A 16,927-nucleotide genomic window follows, 5' to 3' on the forward strand; every position below is an offset into this window, starting at 1 on the left:
TTTCTCCAGATGGGCAGAGATCACCACCAGTTATGTCTCATCTTGACCTAAATAGACATATTTCAAATTAGAGGGCAAAGGTTTTAGGTCAAGCTTCGGTGGCTTGAGGTTAGACGGTAGAGGTACTACATCAGTTTGGGCAACTCTTCAAATTGTGGCCTCCACCGGTTAACTTCAAGTACTGGTGCAGTATCAAGCATGGCACACGTCTCCCTAATAATGTCATTATCAAAATCATGGGAGTGGGTCAGACATGTCTCTAGATGATCAGAGGATAAGGTAAGAGGTGTTCTATCTTCCACGACAGAGTCAATCATGTTAATGTCATGGTGATCGTCATCATCCTCTAAGTTTCTGCCGTTATTGAAAAAGATGTTTGACTCCAATGTCATATTCCCAAAAGACATATTCATGATACCATTCCTGCAATTGATAATTGCGTTTTAAGTGGCAAGGAATGGACGTCCAAGAATGACGGGAATCTGAGTGCTCATGTTATTGATGGGTTCGCTGTCCAGGATGATAAAATCTATAGGGTAATAAAATCTATCAACTTGGACCAACATATCCTCAATTATCCCTCTCGGTACATGAACAGAGCGATCAGGAAGTTGTAGTGTGGTTAGGGTGGGTTTTAATTCACCCAAACCTAACTATTTGTATACCGAGTAGGGAATCAGATTGACGCTCGCTTCTAAGTCAAGAAGTGTGTGATCAATTTGATAGTCCCCGATTACACATGATATGGTTGGGCTACCGGGATCTTTGAATTTATGTGACATGTCTTGCTTTAGGATGACACTCATTTTCTCAATCAAGAAGATCTTCTTTTGAATACTCTGCCGTTGTTTGGTCGTGCATAAGTCTTTCAGTAATTTGGCATATGAAGGTATTTGTTTTACGACATCAAGTAGAGGAATGTTGACTTTCACTTGTTTCAACACCTCTAAGATATCCTGAGAGTTAGAGAGAGGTTTTGGTAAGACCAACCGTTGGGAAAATAGAGCAACTGGCTTTTCTAGAAGTTTTGGTTCTAATTTTTGTGGGGCATCACTATATCCATCATTATTGTCCTCTTCTAGTTCTTGAGGCTTTTCGGGCCTAACCGAAAGGGTTTTATCAATGATCTTCCCACTCCTAAGAGTGGTGATGGATTTAGCGTGCTCCATTTGATTTGAAGAGCTGTGATTACTTATCTCGTAATGCGGTTTAGGATTGGAGAGCGGTTGTGTAGGAAACATATCCTTTTCTATAACCGTCATACGTGAATCCATCTTTTGCATAAAATCTCGCATTGCCTGGATAATCTCTTGCATGGAATTTTGAACCAGTTCTTCTTGAGGTTTCCCCTGATTTGGATTTTGATTGAAGAAACCTTAAGGGGTAGCAGTTTGTCCATTTCTCCAACTAAAGTTTAGATGATTTTTCCAACCAGGATTGTACGTATTAGATGTCAGTCTATTGAAAGGTCTTTGATAAGTATTTACGACATTGGATTGTTCATTCAACACTTCTCAAAAGAAGGGTATTGTAGGACAATTTTCAGTTGTATGAATGTTGCAATCATAGATGCCGCAAACACTTTCATTAACCTTATCCTTCTTTCCTTCCATGGCATCAAATTTTCTTACGAGTGTAGTCACTTTATGCTTGAGATCATCCTCTTCTTTCAAGAGATACAATCCACCTTTCCCCTCAGATTGAGTCGGCCTAGATATGGTGTTCAATTTTGGGTAATAGTCTCATGATTGTGTTTTTTCAGCAAGATTATCTAGGCAATCCCATACCTCGTCGACATTTTTATTAATGAATTCTCCAATACACATTGTCTCGACCATTTGGCGCATGGAAGATATCAGTCCCTTGTAGAAAAAATTTGTAATGCGCCATGTTTCAAAGCCCTGTTGTGGGCATGAACTGACCAAATCCTTGAACCTTTCCCAACATTGGTAAAATTTTCATCCTCCTTTTGGGTGAAGTTCATGATTGCTTTTCTAAGGGTAATCGTTTTATGATGTGGAAAAAATTTCTTTATAAATTCCCCTTGCATATCATTCCATGTGCCAATGGATCTAGGATGCAGTGAATGTAACCACGTCTTAGCCTTCTCCTTCAAGGAAAAAGGAAAGAGTTTCAGCCTGACTGTGTTCTTAGTCACATTTTGAAAATATAAAGTGGCTATGATCTCATTAAACTCTTTCAAATGTAGATATAGTTCTTCAAATTTAAGCCCATGGAACTTATGAATGAGTTGATAACCCCTGGCTTGATGTTCATGTCTTATATTTTCAGGAAAAATCATACATGAGGGCGTACTCAGCCCCACTGGTTGTAAATAATCTCGTAAAGTACGAGGCGTGGGTGCTTGATGCACCTCATTCTCATCCTGAATGTCCTCCACCCTAGGTTGGGGTAGAAGAGGTTGGTTTTCAGCCATTACTTCAATTAACTCAAGGGATTTCGAGTAGTGTCTAGTCGTACGATGAATAGTTAACTCCTCAACCAATCCTCCTTTAGTCAAGAGACATCGAGTGTTGTCACGGGCCCACTTGGGCATGAAACACTCGTAGCCCTCAACCAAATTCGAAACCTAATCCTAAGAAAGGAAAAGAAAATCTAGAAAGAAAGAGAGGGTTGGAAAGAAGTTACCAAATTGGAGTCCCTAAGTTACAAACCTGCAAAAGAAAAAAAAAAATTAGTTTCTAAAGAGAATGTCTAAAATTAGAAAATCCTTAAAAAGAAAGATAAAAGTAAACTAGTTTCTAAAAGAAGAAATTCCTAAAAGAAAGTGAAAATTTCTAAAATAAATTAGAAAAGTCCTAAACTAGAAAGTAAGTTACTAAAAGAGATCTGAAAAATAGAAAGTAGAGAAAGAGCTTACCGAATTAGAAATTTCTATCTTAAAAGCCTACAAAATATGAAAGTTAGTTTCTAAACAAAAAGTCTACAAGTAGAAAATTTCTAAAAATAAATTAGGAAACAAAGTTAGATTCTAAAAGAGTTAGAATTAGAAACTTGCTAAAAAAAAAAAAGAAAAAAATCCTAAACTAGAAATAGCAATGAAGAAATTAAGAAAGAAATTACCAATTTAGAAACCTATCTCAGAATCCTACAAAACGGGAAAGTTGGGTTAGTTTTTAAAAAGGGAAAGACTTTTTATCTTAAAATTAGAAAATCCTAATCTTAAACTAATCCTAAAACTAGTTAATCTTAGAAAAACGTAGCCGTCAATCCTCGGCAATGGCGCCAAAAACTTGTTCACTCCCCAAGTATTGGGTTGTGATGTAGTAATAAACTCGGTGAGACCGAGGTCGAATCCCAAGGGACTGAAACTTGTACGTAATCTGAGACTAAGTAGAAGTAGAACTAGACTAAGATGAAATCTATATCGATTGAATTTAAGGAATAATGTCGAAATATTTATCTAAAATTTAGAATTCTAAGGTCGAAAACTAGGGATTCAGAGGATCCACTTGTAGAGATCAGGGAGATCTTATGCCTGCATCAAAAACTCAACTGGACTTAGAGTCTATCTTCATCCAGTTGAAGGGTGTAACCATAAAAATCAAGACTGAACTTCCTTTGATCTAGTTTTCAAGAGATGAAAGGTATATGAATTAGAATGGATTCTATCACCAAACCATGCCCAGGAGATAAAGTAAACAACAGAATTAAACTAATTAAAAACCAATCATCATGATATGAAGGTTAGGAAGGGTACCATCATCCGGCCATGCCCAGGAGACGATGGTGAACAACAGGGCTTCCTGACGTCATAAACATAATAAGGAAAGGAACATGCTCAAAGCTATCGCAGACCCATTCTAATTTTAGTCACAATAGACCATTAAAACTTTAAAACATTCCCTTAATTAAACTAAAATCAACAGCAGTTCAGTCTAAATAAAAGGCACAAGCAAAAAGTTCTCCCATCATGCTACAAGCTTCACCTCTTAGCCCTAGCTAAGAGGTTTAGCCCAACATGATTAGGCTATCCTGAAATATCATAAAAAAATTAAACAGAAAACTAAGAAAACAAAACTCTGTAGAAACTGCTTCATGTCCAGGCTTCTCTACTCCACGCTCAGCACAAAATTGAATGCTCTTTCTCTCTTCTTTCTTGCCTCTTTATAGGAGCACCGGGTCAGTTGGCGGAGTGTTTTCGTACTCCATACAGTTGGTGCGAAAGTTTTACGCATCAGCAACACAAGATACATGCGCGGGTTCTTTATAGGGACCATAATTAAAGTCGATGGAAAAATCTACACCGTTCATTGGATGCGGCTCGTAAAGCCAGTCAGAGATGTTGATTTTAGCTCAGATTTGGTATGGCCCACGGACTCTTTCTTGGTGACATCTACCTGGCATTTGAACGGTTAAAAACCAATCGCTGTTGTCTTTTTCAAGTCCGTCACCTAGGCATGAATGAGATGGAATGAGGGACTCTCTTGGACGGTCTGGATCAAACCGTTGACGCATGGTGATGGCTCACAAGATTCATTCGCAGGCTCTGTTGCGAAATAGAGCCTGCGCATTCAGCTTTGTGATGGCTGGTGGGTCCCAGATTAACGTCAGGTGGAAAATCCACGCCGCCCATTGTCCTTTCCTTTAAAAAAAACTTGCAGACTTGCTCAGTTTTGGATCCAAACCGTGGTGGCCCATGATATTTTCATTCCGCCGTCCATCTTGATGTTGAACGGATATTTTTTGTAATCAGGTGCATGAGACCAAGAGGTCACCTTGGTGAGGGTCCAGACTCCCCTATGGACGTAATAGAAAGTCCAGATTCTGCAAAAGGATGACGAGTGGGGCCCACTAATGAAAAACAGACGGACATTGGGAGGACGCTGTGTCCTTTTTTAAGTTAGAGAAGATGGAGTCGGTCAGCGTGTGCTGACTGACTTTGAGAATTTTAGTGCACGGCTAGTACACTTGTCTACCGTGCACACGTGATGTATATAAGGTCCTTTGAAGATGTTTGTAAGAAATCCTCTCTGTCCATCTGTATTCTCATCTCATTTAATGCGTTGATACCAATTTTGAAGCATATCCAGATAGCAGGTGGGCCCAAAATCAGAGTTTAAGGGGCTGATCTGTCTGTTGGGACACTTCCATAGGGATTGAACGGATAAAATTCGATGGGTACTGTTAATTTATGGTCCTAAGGCCATGTATGAAGTTTCAAGCTGAACGGATGGTGGGAACCCTGTGATCTTACATTATGGACGTCTTTCAGGCCACTTAAACTCCAGTTTCTTGATTTTCTCGGATCTTTGGCGTATAAATTCATCGATCTTGGTTTCCTGGGGTCCATCCCTTGCCTTGGTGAATTCTGAGTGTTAAATCCATGCTTTTACTACCCTGTTTCAATCTAAACTCGTAAATACAACCTGCATCACAAACACGATTAAATCGGCCGTTAAACAGTACCAAGTTCGTAAATCTAGGCAATAATTGGGGTCTAATATGCAATATTTGACCCTCAACACAGATCATCCCATAAATTAGGAATTGGGGCCCACTTGAGATCTGGATATGCTTCAAAGTTGGTTACAACTCCTTTTATGAAGTGACTCAACATATGAACAGAACTAATTTCTCTGAAAGATCAAGGCGGGCCCCACTTTACCTGGCTGGTGTACTCAGTGGGTGTACACCCACTATGCACTAGACTAGCCCGTTCGGTCCAAGTCGGTTTGACCGACCATATCTAAAAATGGAAACTTCCGTTTTCGTTGGCATGAAACAGGGGTACTGTCGGATCGTTAGTGGGCCTCCATCATGGCCCATGAAAACGATCTGAACCGTCCATCATGTAGAGGCGCTCATTTTGGTCAGAACCATGCTGACCGTTTTCAGCCATACATGCGCATGTGCTAGTCACAGTAATCATAAGAAACTCATTCGCAGTCGTTGGAGTAAGATCACTTCAGTGGGCCACACATACAGACATTCAAAACTGACCATTCCCAACCGAAATTTCAAGAGGAATCTGGTGGATGGTGTGGATCTCTTAAAAAATAGCTATAATGGACTCCACCAGCAGCACAGTGGAAGAAAAGCGGATCTCTTCCTCTGTTTATGCATGACCGAAGACCCGGCCGATCCAGGCCATTCTGAAAGCATGGTGAGGATAGTCCCAGTCATATGGACCGTCCAAATTACGCCCATGGGACGACCGACCACTCCCAAGATGCCTGTCTGGATCAGATTTTGGAAAGGACGCCTAGATTCCTGTTCTGATGTTTGATGCGTAAGGAGATTTCGAAAACTCTGTTTGTTGCGTAAAAGTTACGCATGTACACCTTTGAACCGACCTCTTATGGAGCCGACCTTCATCAGCTTATAAAAGGGACGTCAGAGAGAGCAAATCATCCAAGCTTTGGACGAGCAGCCTCGGAGGTCGTGCACACATGAAGAAGAGTTTTTTTCTTTCCTACTTTTGTTTATTGCCTTTTCTTTTGAGATTTAGTTAATCATGTCTATGATAGGCTAAACCTCTTAGATAGGGCTAAGAGGTGAAGCTTGTAGCGTGATGGGAGACTTGTTGCTTATGCCTTTTGTTTAGACTGAACTGATGTTGATTTTGTTTTCATTAAGGGAATGTTTTCAGTTTTTAATGGTCCGTTGTGACTAAAATTACAATGGGTCTACAATAGCTTTGAGCATGTTTCTTTCCTTTTGATGATTATGATATCAGGAAGCCCTATTGTTCACCATCGTCTCCTAGGCATGGTCGAATGATGGTACCCTTCCTAACCTTCATACATCTTATGATTCGTTGTTAATTAGTTTAACTCTGTTGTTTACTTTGTCTCCTAGGCATGGTTTGGTGATGGAATCCATTCTAATTCATATACCTTTCATCTCTTGAAAACTATATCAAAGAATGTTCAATTCGATTTCCATGTTTATACCCTTCAACTGGATGAAGATGGGACTCTAAGTCTAGTTGAGTTCTTGAAGCAGGCATAAGATCTCCCTGATCTGTGCAAGTAGATCCTCTAAATTCCTAGTTCCTACCTCTGAATTCTTTAAGTTTTAGATTTATATTTCACCACTATTCCCACAAATTCATTCGATTTAGATTTCATCTTAATCTAGTTCTATTTCTACTGAGTTTCAGATAATGTATAAGTTTCAGTCCCTTGGGATTCGACCTTGGTCTCACCAAGTTTATTACTACATCACAACCCTATACTTGGGGAGTGAACAAGTTTTTGACGCCGTTGTCAGGGACTGACGGCTACGATTCTCTGAAATTAATTGGTTTTAGAATTAGTTTAAGATTAGGATTTTACTAACTTTAAATTTGGATTTTTTTTTTCTATTTGATTTTTGGAACTAACTTTCCTGTTTTGTAGGGTTGTTGAGAGATCTTCTAAATTGGTAACTTCGTCCTAATTTCTTTACTTTCTCTATTCTTTAGATTAGGTCTTATCTTGGTTTGTTTTGTTTTACAGGATCTTAACTTAGGACTTCGAATTCGGTAACTTCTTTCCATCTTTCCTCTTTATTTCTATAATTCCTTTCTATTCTTCCTCTTAGATCTAGGTTTAGAATCTAAAATGAGGGCTGCTAGTGTTTCATGCCCAAGTAGGTTCGTGATAACACTTGACGTCTCTTGACCGAAGGATTAGTTGAGGGGTTGACTGTCCATCGCAGGATTAGACACTGCTCGAGGTCCCCAGAGTTAATTAAAGTAATGGTTACAAATCAACTGGAAACACTACCCCCACAGAGGGTGAAAGACATTCAGGATGAGAATGAGGTGCATGAAGCACCCCCGCCTCGTACTTTATGAGATTATTTACAACCGGTGGGGGTGAGTACGCCCTCATGCATGATTTTTCCTAAAAATACAGGACATATGAACATCAAGCCAGGAGTTATCCAACTCCTTCCTAAATTCCATGGGCTTGAATCAGAAAGTCCATACTTACATCTGAAAGAGTTCGATGAGATCATAGCCACTTTATACTTTCCTAATGTATCTGAGGATACAGTTAGGCTGAAACTCTTTCCCTTTTCCTTGAAGTAGAAGGCTAACACGAGGTTACATTCACTACATCCTAGATCCATTGGCACATGGAATGATATGCAGAGGGAATTCATAAGGAAATTTTTTCCACATCATAAAACAATTACCCTTAGAAAAGTAATCATGAACTTTGCCCAAAAGGAGGATGAAACATTCTTCCAATATTGGGAAAGGTTCAAGGATCTTGTCAATTCTTGCCTACAACATGGCTTTGAAATGTGGCGCATTATAAACTTTTTCTATGATGGACCGACATCTTCCATGCGCCAATTGGTCGAGACAATGTGTAATGGAGAATTCATGAATAAAGATGTCGATGAGGTATGGGATTACCTCGATAACCTTACTGAAAAAACACAATCATGAGACCATTACCCAAATTCGAACACCACGTCTAGGCCGACTCAATTTAAGGATAAAGGTGGATTGTATCTCTTGAAAGAAGAGGATGAACTCAATTATAAAGTGACTAATCTTATAAGAAAATTTGAGGCCATGAAAGGAAAGAAGGATAAGGTTAATGAAATTATTTATGGCATCTGTGATCGCAACATTCACACAACTGAAATTGTCCTACAACACCTGCCTTTCGAGAAGTGTTGAATAAACAAGTCATGTTATAAATAACTATCAAAGACCTTTCAATAGACCTACCTCTAATATGTACAATCCTGGTTGGAAAAATCATCTAAATTTTAGTTGGAGGAATGGACAAACTACTACCCCTCAAGGTTTCTTTAATCAAACTTCACAACAATAATAAGAGAAACCTCAAGAGGACCCGATTCTAAAATATTTTGAAAAGCAAGATCTTTTCAATCAAGGTATGCTACAAACCTTGCAAGACCTTAACAAAACATTACAAGGATTTAAGGGTGAAAATATGATTGGGAATAAGGGGAGCCTCCCAGCTCAACCTCTTCCCAATCTGAAGCTGCAATATGAAGTTGGCAACCCAAGCTCTTCAACTTAGATGGAGCACGATAAATCTATCACCACTCTTAGGAGTGGGAAGATTATTGATAAAACCCTTCCGATTAGGCCTGAAAAGCCTTAAGAATCAGAAGAGGACAACAATGATGGATCTAGTGATGCCCCACAAAAATTAGAATCGGAACTTCTTGAGAAGCCAGTTGCTCCATTTCCCCAACGGTTGGTTGCACCAAAACCTCTCTCTAACTCTCAGGATATTCTAGAAGTGTTGAAATAAGTGAAAGTCAACATTCCTCTACTTAATGCCGTAAAACAAATACCTTCATATGCTAAATTCCTAAAATACTTATGTACGACCAAAAGACGGTAGAATATTCAAAAGAAAGTCTTCTTGACTGAGAAAGTGAGTGCCATCCTAAATTAAGATGTGCCGCAGAAATTTAAAGATCCCGGTAGCCCAACCATATCATGTGTAATTGGAGACTATCGAATTGATCACGCACTTCTTAACTTAGGAGCGAGCGTCAATCTGATTCCCTACTCGGTATACAAATAGCTAGGTTTGGGTGATAAAAACCCACCCTAACCACAAGAAAACTTGCTAATCACTCTATTCATGTACCAAAAGGGATAATTAAGGATGTGTTGGTCCAGTTCGATAGATTTTACTACCTTGTAGATTTTATTATCCTGGACACCGAACCCATCAGTAACATAAGCACTCAGATTCCTATTATTCTTAGTTGTCAATTCCTTGCTACTTTAAACACAATTATCAATTGCAGGAATGGTGTCATGACTATGTCTTTTGGGAATATGACATTGGAGTCAAACATATTTTTCAATAATGACAGAAGCTTAGAGGATGATGACGATTTCTACGATATTAACATGATTGACTCTTTTGTGGAAGATACGACACCTCTGACCTTATCTTCTGACCTTCTAGAGATGTGCCTGGTACACTCCCTTGACTTGGATGATGACATGATTAGGGAGACGTGTGCCTTGCTTGATACTGTGCCGGTACTTGAAGTTAACCAGTGGAGGCCAAAATTTGAAGAATTGCCCCAAACTGATGTCGTGCCTCTATCGTCTAACCTCAAGCCACTGAAGCTTGACCTAAAACCTTTACCCTCTGATTTAAAATATACTTATTTAGGTCAAGAAGAGACATACCCAGTGGTGATTTCATCTCACCTTGAGAACAAACAAGAGAGTATGCTCATTTTTACTCTCGAAGAAGATAAAGGAGTTATTGGACATATCATCACAAATCTCGATAGGATGAATGAACTACTTTCAACTAAATATTTTGACTCTTTGGAGGATTGCTTGGCACACTTTGAAGATTCAAACGATCCCATGATATAAGAAATAGTGGATGCCTCGCAAGACAATACCTCGGTAATTGTCACGGACCGAGAAAACCCTTATTCTGAAGTACCTCTTCCCCCAGATCCTGAATGTTTACCATTAAAGGAGGATGAGCTGATAATGGAACCAAAGTCTAGCGCTTCGGAATGTGTTGAGACTACATCATTTCCTAAGAAGTTTTCTAAACTTAATCTACTTGTAGTCTCTGATTCACCATGGGATACTAATGTTGAAATTGCTTCTGTCACAGGTGAATCATATATACTCTGGATTCCTCAAGCAATTCAATGAAAAATTTCTTATAAGGTACATAAGTTTCTCTGAAAAGTTATGCTCCAGGGCGTCCAAGCCCATTGCAAAAAGGGATTTTCGATGATCCTGTTGAGGAACTTACTGAGAAACTTATCAAGATATTGGCCGGAAGAGAAACCTTGCGGCATGACTGAGTAGCTTTTCCTCTGCTTTCATAGGATTAGGATAGTTTGCTTGATGTCATTCTAAGATAGACGGTTTTATGCCATTAGGTTAGTTTGCTTCCTACAGTATTTTAGGATAGTTTGCTTCTGTGTTTTCACTCTCGTGCTGACCTGCTTTCATGATGAGATAATTGTGGAAAAAGACTTTCTTGATTCTTTCATCCAGGTACTATCTTTCCCTCACTTCTCATTTACTTTTGTTGTCTTATGTGCATTGCATGTTCTTATCTTTTACATTGAGGACAATGTAGATTATAGGTTGGGGAGGGAGATTAGATTACCAAATCAGTATTTTTTTAGTCTTGAGCAAAATTTGTGAAAATTTTTCTAAATTTTTTTTTTTTTAAATTGTTAGAAATTTTTGTGAATTCGATGTGATTTTGACGACTATCTTTGATTTAGAAGTGTAAGATACGTAATGTTGGTAATTTATGACTCTTAGATTCAGTTATCTGCTAGATTTCATAGTTAAGTTTAACCCATGATTAGAAGTTTTAAACATTGATTGAGTCATGATTTCACAGGACACATCTTGCTTACACATTAAGGTTTTAGTTCGATATTGAATTGTAACTTGGTGATCATTAAGCATGGAAGGAACCAACTTGGAGAATTTGTCCATCATATTCAATAAGAAGAGTGAAAGAAAAAGAAAATACCCAGCTACAAGATAGCTGCCTGCGGAAAGGGTGGGTAAACAAACTTCACCATAGGTTTGCTCCCTATAGGTGTGGATTCAATTCCCCATGGTTGATGTGAGGAAAAAGTTGGGCGAATGGTCGTCAACATAAGTTTGCTCCCTATAGGTGAGGATTCAATTCCTCTCCTTGGAATTACCTATAAAAGGGTGACATAGAGTGAAAGTCAACAATGGAAAAATTAAAAGTTGGAAGAATGAAAAGAAGAACTGTAAGGTAAGTTCTGGTTTAGGTTGTCCTGAATGCTCTTTTAATCGTCAATGTTATCATGGAAATTGACGATTGGATCCCTTAATGATGGTAAGCTAGGTTTACATTATCCACCCATAGAACTCAATGTTTATAATTTTATTTTATTTTTTTCTAATTGATGGGTTAATACATTGAACATTATTATGAAGTTTACCGTGCTCTTGAGTCCCAGAGAAAGTAATGCTCAACATTCATGAACCTTAGAATTCTGGGATCTGGATAGTTTTTTTTTTTTTTTCAAAAATCACTCGAGATATTCTCTTATAAGTCTCAACTTATTTTTCGCATACTTTGCTCGAGACTAGAAAGATGCTAGTTAGGGGTTGTGTTGAGGGTCAAATATTGCATATTAGAGCCCAGTTATTGTCTGGATTTACGAACATGGTACTGTTTAACGATCCGATTTAATCGTGTTTGTGATGCAAGGTACATTTGCGAGCTTGGATGGAAACATGGTGCTAAAAGCTGAGATTTAACGCTTAGAATTCACTAAAGCATGGGATGAACCCTAGGAGACCAAGATTGACGGATTTGCATGCCAGAGATCTAAGAAAATGGAGAAATTGAAGCTCAAGTAGCCCAAAAGATGTCTAGAATGCAAGATCACAGGATTCACACCATCCGTTCGACTCGATACTTCATATATGGCTTGAGGACCATAAATTAACCATACATGTCGATTTTTAGCCATTGGATCCCTCTAGAAGTGGCCCAACGGATAGATCAGCCCATAAATCAGGCATTGGGGCCCACCTGAGATCTGGATATGCTTCAAAGTTGGTTGTAACTCCTTGTATGAAGTGACTCAATGTATGGACAGAGCGGATTTCTCTGAAACATCAAGGTGGGCCCCACTTTACCTAGCTAGTGTACATAGTGGGTGTATGTAACACCCCGGTTTTCAGGACCCGAATATATGACCCGTGTCCCAAAAACCTGAGTGTTAACTTTAAAGGATGGTCGAATTCGAGTGTACATTTTTATTTTCCTTCATCAGAGCAAGCAAATGAGCGTAGTGTGGACAAATCGATATAAAAGAAAATTTCATTATCATTCAAATTTACAAGAAGCTACCCATAATGACTTATACAAACCAATGTCTCTGAATTTAACAAGTACAAGATTTACAAGAATTTAATACATAGAGAATAGCGAAAAGCATATAAATATAAGCCACGAGATCACGCAGCTCCTCTAGGTAAATACAGTCATGCATCCCTGGCAATCGTACCCTGCTCCTCATCAAGTCTGAACATACATATCACTAAAGCCACCTGTACTACCTGTACGGTTTTATATTTGATGGATGAGTGGCCAACTCAGTGTGAATTCCCTTCAAGATTACACACCACCGCATTAGGTAAGAGATAGTATAAAACATCCAGACAACCAAAACAGAGTAAATGCAGTCTTATTAGGTGCATGGATGCATGGATGCAATCATCGACCCGGGTAAATCATCCGGACGGTCAGTGCCCTAGGAAAAACATCCAGACAGGCAATGGGGTCGTCACCCAAAGATGTGAGTGGTCATCAGCGCAACACGCAACGTAATCGTACGGGCATGAGTGATCCAAGTCATCATTATAAATCGATCGGCTGGTCATTAGCGCAACTCGCAGCGTAATCGTATGGGCATAATGATCCAAGCCGTCATAGTATGTTATGCGTGCATGATTTGCCAGCCCATTATTAGTCCAATTACAATTAGCCATTTTAGAATAAGCTCATGGTCACTACAGGGAGTGCAGGGCCTAGCGTAGGCCGACAGCTCGAGCATAGTGTCCCATTACCACCATCCCCGGCTCATAAGGTTACCATCTTAGGATGTTTAATGGAAACCCATCGACTAGTAGCCAATCATATTATAGTATATGGGGCTTACCATCGCGTGGTTACACGGTATAAAACATTGAACCTATATAGAGAAAATACCAGAACAAAGCCATATAGGGCGATATCAAACAAGCCACATAGGGCAATTATCAAAATAGGCCTCATAGAATGAGTATCAAAACCATGCGATAAAAGACCATCCTTGAAAACTATTAGACACAACAACCCTGGATGGTAGGCCCACATTAATGATCCATTTAGACCACCACTCAATAACCACTAAGTCAAAGGTCCATTTTAATCACAACCAGTCGGGTTACATCCCAAGTGTGGGTGTACATTTATAGGTGGGGGTTTCCCACTAATGTACCAGTTTAAAGTCCATGAGCAATACACAAATAATCCACAGGCATGAACAAATATACAGGATGAACTTTAAGCAGGTAATATAGCAATTCAATTTCCACCCGCTAACACATGTGATTATAAGAGAGAGATATCAATTATAATTTTTAATAAAAACTATAACTTAAGCTAATGAGAAGATGGAAAGCTCAAGGGGAAGAATCATCACCTTATACTCTGCATCGCATAGCAGCATTGTTAAGGAATGCACGTTCCCTTACAATCAAATCCTACCATAAATCAGGATGCACAATTAGATCCAAGTTCTACATACTACCTAGGGTTGAAGATCATAGTCTAGGGTCATCTTTTAGGGTTTTAATGTGGAATTAGGGTTTTATTCTAGAGTCTAGTCCAATACTTAGATTTTAGGATTTTAATTTAAAGTTTAGGGCTTCATCTTAGGATTTAGTTTTAGGTTTAAATTATGAAATTTGAACTCTATTTTGTGTGGCCATCAATGGTATTGTTAATAAGAGTAATGAACGAGTAAAATTAATAAATAATTTAGTTATGAGTTTTGAGAATATTACAACGACTAATATTATATTAAATTATCTAACAACATCCGAATGATGATACTAATAGTGACTCATGATAGTAATAACAATGGTAAAAGGAGCTTATAGTGATATCTTAGAGAACAACTTATCAATTTATACGATTAGGATCATAACTTATGGTTTAGGTTATTTAAACACAGGGTTTCAATCACTAATCTAACTTTAGACCTCGGCTTAAGAGTTTAGAAATCAAATTAATACATTTAATTCACATTAATTTTAAAATGAAGTAAAAGTAGATAAAAATTGCCTATTAACGCCATCAATGCTAATCTTATTGTTAATAACCTACAATGACAAAATAGGTGTAACATGATAAATGTTAATACCTAATGCTCATAATAACTAACACTAGCAAAATTAACTTACTAATGGTTAGCCGTATTTAATAATCGCAATAATTATAGCCACACTAATGATGATAATAATTACTAAGATTTGACAATTACAACCTTTTGATTTTAATAGCTAGTTATAGTATAAATAACCTACCAATATGCTAATTAAAATTCCAATACAATGTTGTTAGAGAAAACGCACCTACAGTTAATTCGACTTGAATCAACATAACTCGACGTCCGAGTTGGCTCGGCTCAACCCTCACGGTCTCACCTTCTCTTTCTTTCTTCCTATCTTTTCTTCCTTTCCTTTCTTTCTAACTCAGTTAAGGCTCAACTCAACTCATCAGCGAGTTGAGACAGAGTAGCGCAGCACCTTCGCAAGTCAGCTGAGTCGACTCGGTTCGACTCGACGTGTGGTGCAACGCCACCACCACTCTCTTCCATCATTCCTTCTCTTTCCTTCCTTCTCCTTTTCTTTTCTCACTTTCTTCCTCATTTCTTTCCTACCATTTCCGCTGAAGGTGTCCAGCAATGGACCCAGCCGAACTGAGCCTAACTCGGAACCCGGCAGTGAGTTGACTCAGCTACCAACTCTCTCTCTCTTCCTCTCTCTGATTCTTCCTTCTTCTTCTTCTCTTTTTCTTTCTTTTCTTCCTCTTCTTCCTGCAATCCCTATTGCTGAAACTTCCAGCAATTCCTCAAGCTCAACAACAGCAGCCATGGACCAACTGGACAGCAACCCGACTCATCCAGAATGGCCACCAACTTGGCCCGAACTCGATCAGCAACGCCCTCTCTCTCTCTGTCCTTTCTTCCACTTTCTTCTTGGTCTTTCAGGAGGCCTGGAATGAACCAGACCCGAGTTGAAATCGGTCTGACCATGGATCCAACTCGGCCAGCTCGCCCTGAACTTGGTCAGGTGCGGTGCAACAACTGCACCACTACATTTTTTTCTTCTTCTTTCTTACTTCCTTTCTTCTTGTTCTCTTTCTCTCATTCATTTCCCCTTCTTTTTCCATTTTCCTTCATTACTTTTCTGCTACACCCAAACGTCGCCAGCAGCAGATCCGTGATCATGGATTGCTGAGGAAGATGATCGCCATTAATGGCAGATCTGGACCCGACTGATATTTCTCCAAAACGGAGCTTCTGGAGGTTCATGACCAGTCCTAGGAAGCTTCTAGGATGAAGAAAACGGACCTTGAAGAAGGTTTGTTTGGTGGTTTTGAAGGAATGAAGAAAATAGCAGATTTTCGGGTGTGGCTACAAGGAACGGATGAGGAGGTGTTTGCTCGGTTCCCTCCCATTATTATGGTTTGCCCTAATGCTCCTGGACCGTTGGATGGTAAGCAAAGGGCTCAGATGAGGTCTGGTAGAAACCATGTGCTGTTATGGCTGGTTTTAGCAAAACCGGGTGTGGTTTTGTTTTGCTGAGGTGGAAACCGGGTTTGAACGGTTGAGATTTTCCCGTTTTTAACGGTGGAGATGCAAAGGGAAGCAAGCACGCGGATCGCCTTCATGGCATACGGATGGAGAAACAGCAAGTTTCCGTTTTTAACAATATGTGTTTGTAGGGCTGATTTGTGCTGTAAACTATGCCCACACACACGCACTTCAACACATGAGGTGAGTTGGGTTTTGGTGGGGCCCGCTGCCCGAGTCAGATGGACGGTTTAGATCATTGATATGGATGATGAAGGTAGGCCACCTCACGTCCCAAACGGACTCTATCCGTTGGCTGTGCAAAACGAAGAGAGAGAGAGAGAGAAATCTCTCTTTTTATGGAAATTGCGGGTAAGACCCGTTTGACCGTGCTGGGCCGACTGGTGCACAGCGGGTGCACGTGAAATGTGCGCATGCAACATTTAGGTGGGGTCCGCAATGGTGTTTAGATGAAATCCACTCCATTCATTTAGTTTCACAGATCCAATTAGGACCTTAGGCTAAAGATGAGGTGGATCCAAAGCCTAGGTGGGCCATACCAAGTGATTCTTGGCCTTAAGTA

The 16,927-nt window shown here is 39.4% G+C and overlaps 2 non-coding genes across 2 annotated transcripts; one reads left to right on the forward strand and one right to left on the reverse strand.

Annotated features, from left to right (window-relative positions):
* Window positions 1-1,896: 1,896 nt before the first annotated feature.
* Window positions 1,897-2,002, forward strand: LOC131235883 (small nucleolar RNA R71). The gene has a single exon (XR_009166400.1). It is a non-coding gene; the product is annotated as a small nucleolar RNA R71 (small nucleolar RNA).
* A 6,144-nt stretch (window positions 2,003-8,146) lies between these two features.
* On the reverse strand, window positions 8,147-8,253 carry LOC131235777 (small nucleolar RNA R71). The gene has a single exon (XR_009166298.1). It is a non-coding gene; the product is annotated as a small nucleolar RNA R71 (small nucleolar RNA).
* Between the last annotated feature and the right edge of the window lie 8,674 nt (window positions 8,254-16,927).

Source organism: Magnolia sinica, chromosome 19 (genome assembly GCF_029962835.1).
Source record: "Magnolia sinica isolate HGM2019 chromosome 19, MsV1, whole genome shotgun sequence".
Classification (NCBI taxonomy): domain Eukaryota; kingdom Viridiplantae; phylum Streptophyta; class Magnoliopsida; order Magnoliales; family Magnoliaceae; genus Magnolia; species Magnolia sinica.